At 33.8% G+C, this 18,549-nt stretch overlaps 1 long non-coding RNA gene across 1 annotated transcript in view; it reads right to left on the bottom strand.

Annotated features, from left to right (window-relative positions):
- Positions 1-9,379, bottom strand: part of LOC140002407 (uncharacterized) — a 121,408-nt gene extending 112,029 nt beyond the window's left edge. Inside the window, exon 1 of the long non-coding RNA XR_011808865.1 lies at positions 9,212-9,379. This is a non-coding gene — a long non-coding RNA (uncharacterized lncRNA). The remainder of the gene's footprint in view (positions 1-9,211) is intronic.
- Between the last annotated feature and the right edge of the window lie 9,170 nt (positions 9,380-18,549).

The following is an 18,549-nucleotide window of genomic DNA, read 5'->3' as shown; positions in this document are numbered from 1 at the left end:
TAAATTTATCTGAATACCAATGACCTCACATTTTCATTATTTGAATAATCAAAAAAATGACTTAATGATCACGTTTTGTGTAGCTGGTGGTTCCTGGGTGCCTAGTATATTTTAACTTGGTTGTCTATTTCTACTAGGCAAAACAGTAGGTTGATTGGAACATTTAGGATATGCAATACTCATTAAGGAATATAAATTCTTCAGTGGAAGGCTCTTTAAAAAAATATAACCATATTCTCTTGTAGTTCTCAAATCAGTTTCAAATATCTGAATGCATAAGGACTGTCATGTAATTGTAACTCATTTTGATTCAGAATATAATGCAATTTTACTAATATCTATACTAGACATAAAAAGATGAGGCACCTTCTAAATGACTGTATCATTCATTAATATTACCGAGAAACTGTCATAGTAAAAAGTTACTTCTGACTTTTCCCATGTATTTTGCAGGATTAAGCTAAATTGTCTTCTGCATTATTTATTGCATAATTTTTTAATGTCTTTATCATAGTCATTGTGAATCTATAGCTTAACACATCAAAATGAAATAGAAAAAAATCTGGCTATAGTATTCAAGACATGCAAGTAAAAAGTACAAATATTTCCAGTTCCATCAACCATTCAGATTCTATCAAACAATGGTTAATTTTCAAAATCCGTAAAAGTAATCTTTCAATATTGTAAAGGTGCAAGAAGATGTTACATCTCAGTGCCTCAAATCCTATCTAAGTTAGAAAACCATAGCATAATTTAATAGAACTGTGAATGCCGTGTATACAGATTAAAGTATTTGTACACATGGGTAAGCAGCTGATGCATGCACATTTAAGAAATGTGAAAGTTTTCAGTACTGCTTGGATCTTTTGATTTATTAAATAACAGATGCTAGTCATTTAAAGAAAATACTCGATGTAAGCCATATACCATCAAAATATCTGCCTTAACTCCTCCTGGAGGTATCCCATTTGGTATTGTCAAATATCACATGGTTCAGAGACATATACGCTTCACCATTTATGTATTGTTCTATATTGCAATGCTGTAGGAACATCCCTTAGAGGAAATTAATATTTTCTTAAGACTGGAAAAGGTTCTCAACCTGCTCATTATTGTAGGCCATTATATAGAGATTTTGTATCTCTATTTTCTGAAGTAATCATCAACAGTACCTGGGTGGGGACAGGTAGATATACTTCAGCTATCATAGGGCTTTTGTAAGCTTTACTCCTCAAAACACATCAAACTGATACAAATAAATAAAATGCTCTTTTCAATGCTCTTAATTTCCTCTTCTGCTGTACAAAACAGACTGTGGTGAAAAACATACTCAACAGGAAGCTGCTTTAGAATATTTTCTTCCAGTCATAACATACACATGAAAATGCAAAAGCCAAAGCTAAATACAAACAACGTGATCTTTCCCACACAGGTAAATAACAAAAGCTTAGTTTATTATTTTTCTTTTTATGGTCCTCCAAAAGCAATTCTTCAGCATGTTTTCAGCACAGCATGCACTTTTACTCAAATGTTACAATTTCCTTGAAAAACTAATATTTGATTCAAATATATTAGCTTATTTCAAAGAAAATTATTCCAAACATTTTTTTAAACTAATGTATTCCCTTTTTTAGTTAATTAAGTGCAAACATCTTCTTCATTATATTTTTCTTGTGTTCATAATACATAGTGTTAAGGTATATCCCAAGGTATTCCTCTCTCTTGCAACAAACTAAGTAGTAGAACTGGAAAAATTTCTCTCTTGCTAAGGAAGAATTCTGAAGTGAAGAATATCATAGTATTACACTCTGCCCCTCCTATTCTTATTCAAGAATAAGGTGATTTGGTATTCAGCCAAAAATCAGGATCTAGGTATAATTTTATCTGAAAGGACACCCAACTATTTTAAAAATACAAAGGGAGAGTTTGGTCTTTTATTGAGACATGTACAGATACACATCAGCAGGCTTGAGATATGGAAAGCCTTAAATCCTCAATTTCAAAATTTTCAAAAACCTTAACATCTCAACTTCCAATGAGGAGTATAAGTTTCTGTAAAAACTCAGACTACAATGAAATTTCATAGGTTAAACAAAACTGTACAACAAAGTTGAACCAAAATTATTTAGAGAGCCATAGCAAAAAAAAATATGAAAATTTCTTATACAACAACCCCAATTAAATATCTGAAACCCTGACCTAAACGTAGTCCAAATCAATGCAATGACTTCCATTGATTTCAACAGATTTTGAAACAGAACTTCAAGCCATACAGAGTTACAACTATTCACAGATTCAGCTTCTAGGCATTCAGAAATTATTACGGTAAAACATGCAACTTGATATAGTATATATTTTATAGTGAGGTTTCTTTCAATGTTTCAAAATGGGCAAACTAAGGACTGCTTCACTGGCTAGGAAAAAATACTCCAACTTTAACTGGTCTATGCAGGCCTTTCAGATAACAGAAAGGAAACTCTGGAAAAAAAATATGTCATATTACAATATTTTAAGATCTGATTATTAGATGATCTGTGTCCTGCAGTGCAGAGCATTGTGGAGCTGACTGCAACTGGCCGTGGGCATCCCCCCAGCCTCTTCTCACAGATGTCATACCTACTGGAAGCAAACACCCAATATGCCTTAAAAGGGAAGAAAAGTTTCAAGCATTGCCACTGCTTCCTCAAGAACTTATCAAAACACAGAACACCTGAATTTAACTCCCTCATGCCTGAAAAAGTCATAAACACCTATATCTTAGTCATTTATAGCTATATAACAAGAGAGAATATTCTAATCAAATTAGATGGTACCCACATAAAAGGAGAAATTAATTATGAAGTATTCCTTGAAATCGTGTTATATAAACATTTGATTTAGAGCAAATCTTTATCTGCAGTGTTTCAAAAGACATTTTTATTACAAAATTAATGTACTTTTTATTTGGATGTAGAAACAGGACTAAAGCTGTTCTTCGCAGACCTGTAGCCTGACCTGAATATAGTATGAAAAGAAATGGGATGGCCAGAAACATATCAATGTACTTATTGAAGCTGTTTTTCAAATGATTTGTGATGGAAAATGTTAAGTGTCAGGTGGCAAACTCTTGCAGTGCACAGCAACAGTCTCTGTAGGCTCTGATGATTTGTTCATAGTTATGAGGCTTTAATGACATCTGTCTAGGTTATTTATGCTGCTCTGCATCTGGAGCGAAACAACAGTTCCTTCTGATAACAACCAACACAGTAAATCTGATCAGGAAATCAGTGCAGCATATCCATCAATATCAAGAATTAACTTCAAAAATCAATTCCTTATTAATATTGAAGATGCAATAAATTAGAACCAAGAGAGGTACCACTACAGTCCAATGCTCTACAGTTTTAGTAATCCTCCTGCTAAATAAAGGAATAATAAATGAAATAAACAATAACATATGACTAGCACACACTAGAAAATTAGGTCTAAAACAAAATCCTTGGTATCTCTTTATTTGGGTTTACCAAGATAGAAAGGATATTGAAATATTCCTACTGTCATAATAGAAGAAAAAGCTTCCATTGATTTGTTCACTGGATGCCCTTTAGACAATATTTCCAATAACTTTCACTGCTTATTAAAAAATGAAAAAAATTGCAAATTTATTGCTCTACCGGTGAGTGCTCAGCTGGGCCCTGAGAAGATTTAAATTTGTGGTTACAGGAAGATTAAGTAGTTATATTCTGACATATACCTAGCCAAAAGATCCTTTCAGACAGAATGCTCTATTGCTATACTGACTAATATTTATATAAAGTCTTCATTTCTAAACCACTGCACATCTAGTAATATAAGCAGTTTAGTAATTAAATGTTATTCTTTAACAGACTAACAGTCTAAGACACAAGGAAATACCTCAAATTCAAGCAATAAGACCCATTTTTTTCAAATTATTAAAGAGTTTCAATTAGTTCGCTTAGTCCAGAAACCTGAACCTTGGATCAGGTGCTGTGTTGGTGTCATCCACCAACACCACTCGTTTGCATTGTACATTGCTACTACTCCACATGTAGTTAAGCTTTCACTTCTCCTGTAATGCTACACCCTAAATTTCATAATCTTATTTCTCTTGAATCCACCATCAGTAGACAGCTGCTCTCTGCTTCATCAGATTATAAAGAAATGTCTACAATTACATCTTTAAAAATTTCTTAATATTTTTTTTTAAATGAATCCATGACTTTGTGAAATCAACTGGTTTCATCAATACCCTTATATAAAAGGCAATTGACAATCAGAACTTCCAATAACATTTCTCTTGGAGCATTACCATCCTCCTCCTTAGTTTCAGCTCCTTGCATTTACCATTTATAATTCTCCTTTCAGGAAGTCATGCTGTTGTTCATGCAAAATAGCTCAATTAAAACACATTGCATGATATTTGGTTCTTCCTTTCCTTAGTTCTCTTGTGTATGTGCCAACTTTCTCTACTGCCACTACTTTATGCAGTTTAATACTACATTAACACATTTTTCCAGTGTACTGGTAACTTGAACAAGTACTAAAAACATTACTACCTACTCACATGAAAAATAAATTATGCAATAGCAAATACCTTACATAAGTGAGGTAAGCTTTCTACACAAAACTGAAATTTGATTGCCAAGCAGCCCTGTTATATGTGTACAATGTCATCCCACTGTAATTTACCTCTATAAAGTATCTCTGAAAAATGACCTACTGTACACAGGAAATTTAAATATAGAATCAGGGAATCACAGAATCATTTGGGTTGGAAAGGACCTTAAAGGCCATCTAATTCCAACCTCCCTGTCATGGGCAAGGACATCTCCCACTAGACCAGGCTGCCCAAAGCCCCACACTTGAACACTTCCAGGAAATTGAACACTTTCCATCCACAATTCTCTGGCATGGAGGAACCATCCCCACATGGGGACCATCTCAAAAAAAAAGTCATGTTGTAATTTACTGAATAGCATTCAAAGCATTTCATCTGGCTTATATTGTAATTGGCTGAACAATATTTGTAAGTAGTTTCATATCATGCATCAAGGCATGTATTTCCATTGTCACAAGGAGACTGGTTCTATAAGAGCATATGAAAAAGAAAGAAAGTCTACAAGTAATGAGATCCCAGTGAAAACTCTAGATTTACAAGGGGGTTCTGGTGGTGGTTTGTTGTGGGTTTTTTTTTGTTTGTTTGTTTTGATTCAAGGACCTAATTCCAAATTCTGTATCAAACACAAAGCTCTTTAGAAAAAGGCATAAAATTAGAGAAGAAATTTATTCCTTTGCCTTAAGTATTCTCCCTAAAAATAAGTGTTTCAGGAAAATGTATCCCCACTCCTCGACAACTGTGCAGTTACAGTAGCTCATGCTGAGTGCAAGTATTTTTATTTCTCTAATTGATGATAAAAATTCCCACACCCATCAACACTGAGGTTATCACTGTTGTTACTGGAAAACATACACCATTTATTGCTAACAAAGAACTAAGAATGCAAGACACAATATAATAAAATCAATCAAGGACACTGTTGAACATTTGAAATATTGAACATGTGAATCACCTTTACTCTTGTACCAGAGAAAGCTACATACTTCATGGTAGATCTTAATAGTTACTTAAACTTACCCAGAAGTGGGACAATATTTATGCCTTTTCTTTGCCTTTCTGTTCTGATTTTTGTTCTGCTTTAACTTGGTAATCCTGTAATCACATTGGTGTTTTTTTCCACATGTTCACTGTTCACCATGAAAACACAGTCATTGCACACTAATACAATCAAAACTCCTTCATATGACAAATACATCTGATTGCAAGAATGAATAAAGAAACATACGCAGTGGAAAAAAATAAGATTATATTTGATATAATAAAAATAAGATTATATTTGATATAAAAAAGACATCACCGTATTCTGAAAATACAAAGAATCACAGTATCATTAAGGTTGGAAAAGACCTCCAAGATATCTGGTCCAACCACCACCCTACCACCAATGTCACCCACTAAACCACGTCCCTAAGCACCACATCCAACCTTTCCTTAATCTATGGCATATAATATTTATTTTTCAAACTAATTTTTTTTTTTTTTAAGCCTTTGTTGTCACTCAACTTTTTTTTTTTGTCCTCTACAATTCTTTAAATGGCACTGTAATACTACTTTTCATAACAAGCAACTTTGGGGAGGGTTGTTTCAATTTGCTTGCAAGTTCAGATACATATTTTCTTCCATAAAACTACATTTTAGCTTTACACATTCATTTCAAAGGAATTATTCAAGACAGTATTTCTCAAATTTATAATAACCATATTTAAATGAACAGGAAAATTCATAACAAAGTATTCATCATTTTTTATAGTAAGGGGAAACATTTTCTCTAGGAGCAAAGCTCCTGTTTTGTTTGGAAATTAGAGGGAAAAAGTATACAAACAATACCCTTTAACAGACTCTTACAGCAATAAACGCATTTGAATACGCTACATCACACCACCCACTCACAGGATTTAACTTTATTTTTTTAATTGTAAATTAAATAATCTTTTTAATAGCAGTATCAGACCCCCAAAATCATATTTCTTCATGCTTGTAGAAAGTGATGAAAGTTATGCCACAGAAGAGAAAGTTAGCAGTCACAGTCCTCTGGGGCAGGGGAGAAGAGAGGGAACTGGAGAGTTAAGGGTAATTAAAGGTAATAGGATGAGTTAATGTTATTTTATGTATCCTGCTCTGGGGAAAGGAAAACTTCTAGCTGCACTATGTTTACAACTGAAGATTCTCTAATGACTTATTTGTTGCAAGAGGCTACCATAAAATGTCTGTTCCATTTAAGTCCCAGAAACTCAGTAAAAATGAACAAAGCAGCCAGAAACCTGCAGGATTTGAGACCACTGGAAGTTAGAAGCATGTAAAAGATTTTTTGAGAAACTAGTCTGGGTGTAAAAATCCAGGAGGCTTGGGAAGTCCTTGATATGACACTTGCAGGAATAGGTAAGCTACATACTGCTGACAAGGAAACACAAACTTTGATGTAAAATACATAAATCAAGAAATAAGAATCCCTGTACCTAGAAAGTAAGCAGTAAAGATATTATTTTTTATTTTTGGTCTCTATTGCTCTTGGAAGTCAGCAAGTCATTACTTGCAAACTTATCTCTTAGTTGAGTCCAAGATATACAAATTTCTGATTATTTTAAAACTTCCATTATTTGCTAGAGAAGGTGCCTCTAATTCATAGTGTACTGTATATATTGCATGTATAGATACACGGTCTAAATATTTAACTAACCTTCCCCTTCCACTGTGGGTAACCTGTAGCTCTAAGAGCTGTTCCCAAACATGGAAAAAAACTAAGAACACTATGAGCATTGTACTTTGCATCCAAGAATTAATGTCTCCCACTGGCCCAACAGTATACTGAAACTTCATAAGAAAAAACAAACAATATCTCTAAAATAGCCCCTTAAAATGAAGTCATGAATCTTTCTGCATTGTTATACCAGACTCTGAATTTACTGGAAACCATGAAATATAAAAATAATTAAGTCATAAGAAGTACCCAGCAGTTAAACCCTGTATTGAACTCCTTTGAAATTGCACAGTTCCTCAAGCTTTGTAATAAACACATAGTTTGATCATTGATTCTAAATGCAAAGAGCAAATACAAGAGGAAAAATACTTGTAAATGACTGTTATTGAGAATAAAAAACATTTTTTTAGGCTTAAAAGATTGCTTTCTTACTCAAATCTATGGAAAGCAATGGAAAACTGCATTGATACAAGCATCTGTTATTCTTCTGCTCATCAAGTAGAATTTCAGAAGGGTCCATTCAGATTAATAAATTTTCACAGTAGGCTGCAAATCAAATCATTACTTCCTGCTCAGAATGCCTCAGAGTAACTCCACAGTGACAACTGTAATGAATAGGGAATAAAGCCACAGAATTGCTATTTAGCAATTCGTAGTTCCTAGACATAGTAACAATGAACAGAAAAACAGGGGCACCCTCCAGAGGAGGAGGAATTGTATGCAATCGTGCCTCAGATGAGGAATGTAGAACCGTTAATACTAGTTTATTAGATGCTATTTTAATCTCTCACACCATGAAACATAAGAAGATGGTAAAAGAATCCAATAGTAACTGCCACAACATCATGCTGATTTTCATTAAATTTGTTGAAAGGGGACTCAGCATGGAATTATTAAACTGCTTTCAAAGGCAAATGACTAAAATGGCTCATCTATTTATAGCCATCATTCTCAATCACTTTTTTTTTTTTTATAGTGACACCTGCTAGTGCCTGCTACAGTTAAGATTCTGTCAGCCTTTTCTCAATAATGCAATTTTTTTTCCACACTTCTATCTTGGTGATAAAAGAAACTATCTTTCTTTAAAACTGGCAGTAAAGCTACTTAGAAATGGTTTTAAGAAAATTGAAATAATGAAACCACATAACTGTCATCTGATTATTTCTAAAGATCTAGAACTGTCATCAGTCCCTACAGGCTTCAAACTGATTTTTGCATTTTAATGACCCAGATACAAACTTGTTTTTTAAGTAGTAAATTTATAAAACAGTAGCTTATATATAAGTTATATATTTCCTATAGTAATATTACATAATAAAAATAAAGTTACACACATCAATAGAGTAGAATTCTGTGGTTTTAAAAAGTGTTATAAAGAAAAAAAAAGTTTCTATTTTTCAGGGAACTTAATAGTAACCAACATTTTAGACTTAATACGTACAAAAAATCTGAGCGACAAGCAAAACATCACATTACTATATATACTCCTACATCTGTGTCACAGCAACTGCACCGTTAAAGTAATTTTGAAAATACTCAAAGTTTTTAAATTACCCAGAATTTGGTAATTAGGTCTTGCTATCCACATAGCAAATTGCATCCTTTGACAGAGACAGTTTCCATTTATATCATTCAAGAAATTCTTATCATACCTTAAAATAACTGTATAGAGGCTTCAAGGAAGAAATCAGCTAAGTTACCAGCATTTTCTTTCCTTCACCATGCACACATTCAAATGGTGGTGTCACAACCACATTACAAAACATCCCTACACAAGATGTTTAAGACTTATCTTTGCTTATACAAACAAATGGACTTAACAGCTTGCCCAACAGATCAATCTGAGCTACTTGAGACATTGAGATACATCACAATATAAAGAAAAAAGTACCTACAAAAGAAAGAAAAAGATGCACGGATCCCCCTTCTTTTCACAAGAAGGGTGTTTAAACTTCAGGATCTCTCAGATTGTAGTCTTAAACTGAAGAAGACAAGGAAACCTTGAAGAAATGAGGTAGCCTCAAGCTAGCAGAAACAAAGGAGGTAAGGGATGAAAACTAGAAAACAAGGAGGAAAACAGCTGAAGGAAGATACCAGAATACCAATGGTAATCTTTTGCTCATTAAGGGTCATTAACATATTAAAAACACACCCATCAAAATGCTAAACGTGAGATTTGTTCCCCACCCCACCCTCCCCTACCAGTCCTCTGTAATGCACAAACTCGGTAGAGATAAGTTAGGTGAGCCAATCAAGAGACAAAAGTAGCCAGAGAGAGTTTCACAAGTTTGCTGTATATAAATAGCAGTGATTCGAGTTCGGGGTGTGCTTACTTTGTGAAAGATTGCCAAGTACCTGACTATGCAGTTATATAATTAATTGTTTAATTAAAAGACCTTGGTGTGGATTCCACCCCTGCATGCTTCTTGGTGGGATGCACCAGGCACAAACCTGTGGGTAACAAGATCATTAAAAAAAATGGAAGAGTATGGAAGGATCATGAGAACAGACAGCTGAAAATCCTTTGCAGAACTTGAAAGCATCTGAAGATTGATTCTATTCTGAAACAAACCATTTATTTCATCATTTCATGTTTTGTTTTGTTTTTAAATAAATAAGTACTCCAATACTCAGTATTACTCAATCATTCTGCTGAGATGCATCTTAATATTTATCTTAAATTTTAACATTTATCTTAAAATTTAAATAATAATTAAAAAAAAAAAAAACTGCAATTCTGTGTGATGAACAATTTGTAGATCTTAATTTGGAACAGACAGGAGAGGTCTTTTTTACCTTCTAGTCTAGCAGTCTGCTCAGGCAACTAACTGAACCTCACCTAAGTGAAGTGGTGCACACACAATATGTAACCAAGACATTTTGTCACTATTCATCTTCTCTTCAGTTTATTAATTCAGCTTTTTTTTAATACATTTGAGCATGCATGTGACTTCATTGATTTGAGAAATGGCTATGCCTTTTGATGTTTGTACATCAAATGACCTAACTGAGGCTTCTAGGTGCAAATATAATATAAAAATAAATAAATGAAAGTAAGAGCAGCCTACAAAATCAGTCAAAATCTTTACAAGCAAACAATTGATAAACAGAAGCCTTCCAGCTTAGGCATTCTTGCATACTTCATCATGTTATGCAATATCAGAAGGCTTGCAAAGATACTAGGTAAATTTGCAACTACAAAAGATAATTGGACTACATCAATTTACCCCCACTAAGGATGAGATTCAGTTCATCTAAAATACATAATTGATTAAATTACTGTATGAAACTGCCTGCAACACATATAGTAACTGAGTTCTTGGATACACCCTTCTGAATTAACCAAAAAAACCTGTTATACAAGACTTTTCTTGACATTCAGTTGTCTGTTCCTTCTTTTGTTTTCATCAGGTATTACTGCCACATTTTCTTGCCAGTAAATGTTAAGATCATTTACTAGGGTAATTGCTACTTTCTTACATATTGAAATGACTTCACGCTCAGCCCACAAAATTAACATTCCTATAAATTAGAAACTGGACCTCAGGAAATGAAGTTTGCCACAAAACAATGTTCTCAAACTTACTAATAGGGTAAGTGGAAATCTCCTGTATGGCAAGATTCACATTGTGAGTGTGTGTGTATGCATATGACAACTTTTGCACTTAATTAAGAGCTATATCAAGAGAGTTCCTCATGGAATTTGCCTTGTGGGTTTTCCACATCTTCTATTTTGTTATATATTGGCCAAACATATATTGACTACTGTTCGAAGCATGACACTGAGCTAAACAGGCTTGCCCAGATGTTATTATGTTCACACAGAGACTCAGGAGGAAGGCATTAGGTTTTCTATGATACGAATATAGGCAGAAAGTACATTTAATTCAAGTCAAAGGTAGGCCAAGAAAAAATAAAAAGTTTAATCATCAGTCATAACATCATGGGCTTTTATATACTAGTGTTGAAAAGATCTCAATGAGGTAGAATTCATTGGTATTTATCTTGGATGCTTTGAATCAGGATCATTACCACCAGTAACAATACATGGATTTAGAACTTTCAAGTTAATTAATATTTTGCTGAAGTTTTGCAATCAAAGCTTATTTTTTTTAACATCTATTTAGATGTTAAAAATAAAATATGAAGGTATTGTTGTTGTGGTTGAAGGGTATCACAGAATAATAGAATGGCTTTTGTTGGAAGGGACCTTAAAGATCACCTAGTTTCAATCCCCCTGCCATGGGCAGGGATGCCACCCACCAGATCAGGCTGCCCAAAGCCCCATCCAACCTGGCCTTGAACACCTCCAGGGATGGGTTTTTTCTGGACAGCCTGTTCCACTGCCTCATCACTCTCAGAGTAAAGAATTTCTTCCCAATATCTCATCTAAGCCTACCCTGGAGCATTTCTCCAAAAAAAAGTTTTGTTCAATCACCATAAAAATAATCTGAAAAAATGTCACTTACTCCAAGTGATAAAACCGTTGTATACTATCTGTTGATAACAATGCATGAAGTTCTTCCTGATCTTATCACTCTATTTATCTGCTGTTGAAGAGCAATAAATGTCAATGAATAGATGTCAGCTTAATTGCAGACTCCTGGTGCTGGAATTTCACTCCTTTAACCAAATTAATATTACTGAGTTCACCTGAAGTTGCATTTTTCACTATCGTTAGTCAAAGGATATGGAACCAAACTCTCTCAGACTGACTCCTTTGCAAAGGCCTTACACTTACACTGCAACACTTTTAGCTCTACTTCTCATCACTGCTTGTTAACTGTCTGTACTGGATCACTACTTTCTGTCCAGACGGTATTGTAAGAATAATCAAATGGTTTCCCAAGTAAATCACTTGCTCAGTGAATCACAAACATGTTTACTTTTTGGGCATAAAATAACACAGTTATTCATGTTTCTAGCTTTCTATTTATTATATAAAATAGCGACACCCTGTCTATTTAAAATCTAAACACAGGAAGAAACAATTAACTGCAGTTTATGCAGTTTTTACTTCAATCCAGTATCTGGGTGCTTTTTCTTGGAACTCTGAAGCAAATTTCATTTGCCTCAGTTATAGCGTAGTTTTGGATGAACCAAAGAAAGTGGTCTTTCTTTATGTTCTGAACACTATATAAATTTGATAATTAAGTTTCAATATATGTATGTATTAGTGTATGCATATACATGATTATACAAAATTATAGAGAGACAAAATTGTCAAGATAAAATGAGCTTTATCTCTTGTTTTCCATTTGTTGTGTTTTCTCAATTTCTTTCTTCATGGTAATAAAACATACAAATTATCCACAAACTAAGTCCAGAGTAAGTGTTGACTAGAGATGTACATGACTATGTCTCTCTGACATCTCCAAACTTAAGATTATGCAGGTTGGAGCTGCATGGGCCTTCTTCTGTGAATGATGCTAGCGCATGAAAGTAAGCATTCTAAATCTACAGAACCCATCGTTTTTTTATCAGTTAATGTTATCTAAGGATAAACATAAACCAAAACACATTAAACACCATATCTTAGTTAAACTACCTGATTTTCTTGTAACTTATTGTTCAATATGCTGCAATAAATATATGCACTATAATGCAAATCAAGAAATATCTTCCTGGTTAGCTTTAAAAGCCACAATAATAAGCCTGTGTTGATGGAAAACCTTTACAGAATTGTAAGATGCCTACCTGAGAAGGAATGCAAATTCTTATTGCCACATACAGAGTTCAAGCCTTTTTCCCCATTAAAAGTATCTTTAACATTTTATGAATCAGAGCTATCATGAGCTTTGCATTTAAATGTGTGTAAATGGCAATTAATAGCAGGCAACTGCTGAGTTTAAATTGATTACTGTGTCTCATTTTGTGATAGTCTCAAATTTATCTGTATAAGAACATAAGTTCTGTAAAAAATAAATTGACTTTCTAAACAGCAAGATGTGAGGAACTTAAGCAGCTGGATGCTATAGGCAAATGCCAAATTCTCAACGCTATAAATGTAGCAGCAGATTTTGATATTTTTCCCCCCATAAAGACTAGCATGTGTTTTAGAATAGGAACAGATTATTATTTTTCACTTCCTTTTCATGCACTGATGTTCAGAACAAAAGGTCCTTTAAAGATATAGAAAGCAAACTCATATCTTAGAGAAAGTATTATACAGAAACAAAAACATCACACCTAAGCATGAATATTTTCTAGTGGAATGTTTCTCTGCCCATGGCAGGGGGGTTGGATCTTTATGATCTTTAAGGTCCATTCCAACCCAAACCATTCTGTGATTCTATGAAGCATTTTGAAAAACATCAGAGGAGACCAGGGAACAAAAGTTGATCATTATTTTCCCTCATCATAGTTCTTCTGAAAAAGACACATTCCCCAGTTTCTACACCTACCAGTTTTAGAGTCACATAGGTGTTTCTCCTCAGTCTATTTATTTTAATGGAGTTTTTAGCTGCTCTTTCTTACTATCATCACTAACGAAATAAATAAAATACCTTTCATTGCTGCTTTCATTTGATTCTCTCCCAACTGAAACATACCATGATTAGTACTTGCCAGAAAAATGGTCTGCAATTAAGAAACACAGAAAAGGGTTCATAAAGAAGAAATTTTGCTTCTTGTTCCATGAAAATAGTCCAGATGTCTTGTAACTACTTGGGAGTTAGGAATATGAATCTTTCACTGCGTGGATCAAGATATAGTATGTAAGAGCAGTAACCAGCAGTTCCCAGTCAGCCCATGCCACCAGGACTTGTCTACTCTGCTTGGTATTAAAAAAAAAAGAAGACGTTTCAGCCCTAACAGTTGACACATCCATGCTCACTGACATGAGCATAAAACAAGATATATTAGGCTTGACATCAGGAGGGGGTTCTTCACAGAGAAAGTGGTTGCACACTGGAACAGGCTCCCCAGGGAAGTGGTCACTGCACCGAGCCTGACTGAATTTAAGAAGAGATTGGACTGTGCACTTAGTCACATGGTCTGAACTTTTGGGTAGACCTGTGCGGTGTCAAGAGTTGGACTTGATGATCCTTAAGGGTCCCTTCCAACTCAGGATATTCTATGATTCTATATTTTTTTAATGATGTCATTGCAAGTGATTTTTTTATCTATTTTTTTCATATACGCGGTTAGATTCTAGTTGTCTACATGTAAATTTAAGTTCTGCCTATTGTGATCCCTTCCCTTTGAACCCTCAATCTGGATTAAACATTTCATTTTACTTCCCTGATTTTAGATGCATGTAGCTCACATGAAGTCCTTCTTAGGTAGTTATACCGCATTCTAGAACAAGGTGTCACTTACCAAATCCAAAACTGCTACTATCACTGATTATTAATTATAACTTTATTGCTAACAATAAGATCCAATAACAAAGGAGAAACGCTAGCTGAAGAGTGGTTTCTTTATAATGAATAATAGGTGGCTGGAAAATATTCTAGTGAAATTTTATTTTCAAATACAATTCAATTCACCTTTAAAAATCCAGGAACGGTCCATCTTCTCACATTAAAAACTCAGAATACTTCAAGAATATTTAAACCAAAGTAAATAATCTCCACGGTCAAAAAATACATAAAGAAGGAATATTATAATGTCCAAGAACTACAAGATGCAGTAACAATAAAGGTACTAAAAGAACCCACCTTAATCATAAAACCAAACTTTCAAATATCAATCAATAAACACAAAATCTTTGATGACACACATACATCAGGAAGTAGAAAATCAGACTGTTTTCCTTCAACACCTTCAAAACTATCAAAACTGAGAAAGAACTCATACACACAAACAAAAGCTAAGGCTTATTTCTAGAACAGACGCCACCTCACTGAGCATGATATTCCTCTGCATTCATGAACTGATATCACAGTTTTCACACAAATTAAAAATTAAAGCAGGTATTTAAAAGAAAAAAAAATGCAAATATTATTAGAATGGCTACAAGTTGCAGCTGACCAAAACAAGCATTGGGAATTATTAAACTATCTCACATAGTTCTCAGCAAAAACCTGCAAAGGCAAGTATGTGGCACCACCATGAGAAAGTATTGCATTACATTATTACATTAATTTAAAAGAAAGACTTGCCCTTCCCTCACCAGCGGGGGCCAATGGTAATAGTTACAGAAGTTGACTAAGCTATCTTAAATGACTGTTTACACATTGCTCTTCTGTGGTGCAACTTCATGTGGTGAAGAAAACATAACTGAAGATCTATCTATCTATCTATCTATCTATCTATCTATCTATCTATCTATCTATCTATCTATCATTGTTAGTGTATTACACACAAGCGGTTTTGACAACCTGCTGGTACAAAATACTGTAACAGACTTGCTTAAAGTTTTATTGCAGTTTATTACTTATCTAGGAAACTTGTATTCGTTCGTCATTTTCTCACTTTGCTCAGGGGTGCAGTAATTCAGACATGCCTCAAAACCTGTTTATTCACCATTTCCCAAGATTGTATTGAAGTCGTAATTGGGCCAGCTTCCATACTTGCAGAAGGTACAACAGTATTTAATCCATCTGTAGTTTAAAAGCTTTCCAGTTCTTTATTTCTGTACTTCTGAAAATGTGTTCATTAATGGCATTCTACTTTTATCAGGAATAATCCATCCTTTTTTTTATACATACAAGAATGACTAGCCAGTAGAACGCCTTTGTATCATGTTATTTCTTAGGAATTTGTTGTCAAGCAACAAGAAGGTATGAAACTTATGACTTCAGTGCAGTGCCTATCAGCTGATATCCTTCAATTAATCATCATGACAGAGAATGTTTTATGTCACTAAACTTAACCTTTGAACAGCAGGTATGTATGAGAAGCACAAAACTGGCATTCATAGCTGGCCATCTACACAGCAGGTTAACTTTTTGTGGTCTGGACTATAAAGACAGCAAGGGGCTTTTGGGACACTGTTGATGCAATGTGTCAGTTACAACAGAGCATGAAGTATGCATGTTACTAAAAGGATATAGGAGCTAAAAAAAAAAAAAAAAAAAAAAGTTTAAATAATATTTTTATCCTTTGGTGTATAAAATCCAACTCTGATACAGAAAAAATAACATCTTCATCTCAGAAAGTTAACTTTTTAAAACCTATCTTAAATATCTTAAATGCAAATTAAAAATTAAAAAGGACCTTTGTTATTAATATTTCATAGAGATACTCAAATCCAGAGTTAGGTTGGTTTTTAAACCTCAATGCATGTAATTGCATTTTTGCAGTAGACCATCTCCAAAGATGCTACTGTAAGGAGGAATAAGAAATAAAGACAACTACACAACATAGAAAGTTGCTTTTTATCAAAACCAAACATAAATATAACACAAGCTGCTTACAGCACTGACCAAGAAAGGATATTCTTTGTGCAAGAAGCACCAAGTGCCTGTGAAAATATACGTGTTTTCTCTTAACAGGGTTAACACACACGATTTCCTGAAAGCAAACTGAGCATGATTTTTTCTAAAAATTAAGTTTGGAAAGAAGTAGTATCCAACTATAGTCATTGTAGCCACAACACATACACACAAAAAGATCTTCCTTTCCAGAAATATAATTTACTACAAAATGAAAAAAAAAAAAAAATGCAAAGCATTTAGAGGCTCACAGATCTCCATTGCCATATGGTATCACAGCATTAGATGAGCATAAAATAATAGCTACCTATTGTAAAGTTAATGGAGTAATTTATCTTTTAAAATGAATTTTTAAATCCCACGTGAAAACATGTAAAAATTTCGAGGAGCTAAATACCTTAGTAAGCAGAAAGCCTCAGTTGCATTTGGCTTTACTATTGTTCTAGTGGTTATACACCATGTGTTTTCAAAGCACTGTGGTCTTAACAAATTACCGGTATCATAAATGCCAGACAATGAAAATTTTTTATTATCTCTACCTAACAAAATTTTAAATCTTGAACAGCCAATTTAAATGGCATTGTAATTGGACTGCTTTGTTTGAAGCAGGCAGGAGGATAGCTATAATACAAAACAACAGTGGTAGAGTAGATAATGAAGTTGAACTGCAAAGCAATATACCAGGGACACTCTCCAAGGGATAAACATACCTGCCTTATGGAGTGCTTGCCCTCCTGAGTGGAAAGTGACTGTTAAGAATATAGGGGCACAGGGAAGGTTAGCCTACATAATTAATTCAACCTGAAGTGTGTGTGTCTTTTTGCTACAATACATATCTTTTTTCCCACAGAATCACAGGCGTGGGAAGCATAAACTACCTGCCTACGAATAATTATTCTTAGCTATTCTGCCCACTTTCATCTTGACAATCACCTTTCAAACATCAATATTTACCACTAAATTGGCTGGAGTTAAACAGTGAAAGTTACTACCTGTCACTTAGTAGGTGTACACAGAGTAAATAAAAGATATAAATAAAATATAAAGATAATTATAAAATAATTATTAGCAAAAAAAAAAAAGATAATTATAAGTAATACAATTAGCAGATACTTAGCAAAAACTTAATTCCATATATTTATTTTGAAATATGTGCATTATTATTGCTGTTTTTCAGTCCCATGCTCTTTTATAATCATAAACTTATTCTTATTTTCTAATCTATTATGTCAAAGTATTTTCTTCAAATTAAAAAAAAAATGTTGTGCAAATACACGAAACAGTCTAAGCAGTCAATTTAACACTAAGAAAACCCTTAAAGAGAAGCAAAATATGGAAAATCTGCCAATACAAAATGCAACCCTTTTTTTTTTTTTCACAGTGTAAGTGGCTTTTATGCAACCTAATCTGAAGGCAGAGCAGTCATGCAAAAGAGAGGAGAGGAGCTGAAGGTTTACAGTAGGTTTATGATCTGTAAGTTTAAAATTTTGGCCATCATCCTGCAATTACACAACAAAGTCATCCTGTAAGCCTTAGTTCTTCAACTAACTGGGATACGTGGTGTGCACTGCATATAGTATGGCCCCAAAGCGGTTGTACAATTCAGTATGAATGAGGCAATTCTGCCAATATACTGAAAATTATTTGGCCTTGAGATAGAAGACACCTAACTGCTTGTACAAGATATACTTGCAGAAAGAACAGAGCTAGAAGTAATCCAGTTACTAAATCACGCAAAAAGCTATAGATTTTCTATATTTCTTATCTTTAGTATTTTAGCTTTTCACATGCATTCACTTCTTGAAAACAGAATGAAGTTACACAGTTATTTATAACAATTTAAAAAAAAAAAA

Source organism: Anas platyrhynchos, chromosome 4, assembly GCF_047663525.1.
Source record: "Anas platyrhynchos isolate ZD024472 breed Pekin duck chromosome 4, IASCAAS_PekinDuck_T2T, whole genome shotgun sequence".
In the NCBI taxonomy this organism is placed as follows: Eukaryota; Metazoa; Chordata; class Aves; order Anseriformes; family Anatidae; genus Anas; species Anas platyrhynchos.
The sequence above is the reverse complement of the archived record's forward strand: the minus strand, read 5'-3'. Positions and strand labels throughout refer to the sequence as shown.